Here is a 1,862-nt window from a genome sequence, read left to right as displayed (position 1 = left end):
CGTGACAAAGGCTCTTGAAAAGCGATTAAGAGCACCCCCTTGAGTGCAAACAGGGTAGCTGCTTTAAGTGCCAGTATCAATAAAATAATTCGAAATTGATAAAGCTCTAATCATGCGTCACTAAGCCTGTGCAGAATGCTAATTGCAATTGATGCTCATAAATAGTGCAACACCACACAGAAAAGTCAATATTAGCAAATGGAAAATTCATAATCAGGCAGTCGATCGAATCAATTTGTGATTTACAAATAGTTAACCGCAAACACAGGAAAAATTACTTCCACTAAGCACACAGACAAAACAACTTCTGAAATTGGAATTATGCAATTGCATTAAAGCACAACATAATTGAAATTTCTCTACATTTCCAACCGACATACATAGTGTAGGCGGCAAAGTGCAGCAGCCGCAAAATTCCAAATAATGTAATGAAACGAAATAATTAAATGCAAATTTTAATAAACACCAAAAAGATAATAAAACATACACTGCGACAGCCGAGCAGCCAAATAACAAATACTACCGAAGCACTAATGAAATACTCGCTGTGAAATTGTCCATGAAATGCTCACGTTTCGGCAGCATAAGTCCAATGCATAAATTTAAATGTAAATGATATGCAATAAACATGAAATATGCATGGCCGGATTAGAAGCACAATTTCTGATAGTCTCCGGCAAAAGTGCAACTAGAAATAAACCAAAGCTGAACGCATTAAAGCCAGGCTGGCAGATATTTACGAGTATATATATCTGGTAAATAGTAAGCAGTCGGAGCTTGAGATAAAGAAGAAATATATTTAGTATTTATATTGCATATAAACTCAAATAGACTGTGTGAATAGGAACTCTTATTACTGATTAGAAAGAGAGGGATCGTAAATTATCGCAATTTAATAAAATTCAAATAAGCACGATTGCTTTCACTACAATAGGTAATAGGTAGGCTGTAATTCTTTGTAAGTATATAGACGGAATATATTAAGCAACAAATATACAATAAATTGTGAGAAATGAATGGCTAAGGAAAACGACAACTTTACAATTAAATTATTTAATCATAATTGTTGTAAATCATAAATACAAATTACATACGATATCAATCAAAACTCAAGAAGTTCGAAACCAAAGATCATAAAGATCTATATTATTAAGTGGTGTTATATTTTAAAATAAAATTTAGCCGGAACCACAAGCTAATCAAAACAAAACGTCACTCACAAATAAATCAAAGAAAATTGTACAATCGAGCAAACTCAATTGCTGCAATCGGCTCGTGGTGATTACTGATTAGCTAGTTTCAGTTCTCTCGGCAAACTCACTGCGCGTAAAAAAATATGAATTTAATTTCCATTTTATTATTCAATGTAGAAATAGTGAATGTTTGTTCATTTAGAATAAATATTTCAAAAAAAATTATTGAGATATATAAAAGATGAAGAAAAGCAATGCATAATTAATAGATGTATATCATTTAAATGATTTATAATAATAAGGAAGTGATTAGACATTACATATACGCTGATAAATGTATGAAATATATGTATTATTTAGTTTATAAAATAACTAGTTTTCAGCTGTAATAATTCTCTAAGTGTCATTTTCGTCTCCGGGACCGTTGATCGCGTTGTCTCACTTGATTTGAATATTTTCCGCGTCTTCGCGTCAGAAGCAGTTTCGGCCAGACATAGCTCAATCCCAATCCCAATCTCAATCCGTATCTGTATCTGAATCTCAGCATCTGCCGAGGTTCCGTCATTCAGTCAATCTGTCAGTTTGTCACATGCTCAGTAAGTCATTCATTCGGTTTGTTTGCCAAGAGCCGCTGGCTTTTTCAACGATATTTTGCGGTCGCAGTCGACG

The sequence above is a fragment of the Drosophila teissieri genome, chromosome 3L, assembly GCF_016746235.2.
Source record: "Drosophila teissieri strain GT53w chromosome 3L, Prin_Dtei_1.1, whole genome shotgun sequence".
Lineage (NCBI taxonomy): Eukaryota > Metazoa > Arthropoda > Insecta > Diptera > Drosophilidae > Drosophila > Drosophila teissieri.
The sequence above is the reverse complement of the archived record's forward strand: the minus strand, read 5'-3'. Positions refer to the sequence as shown.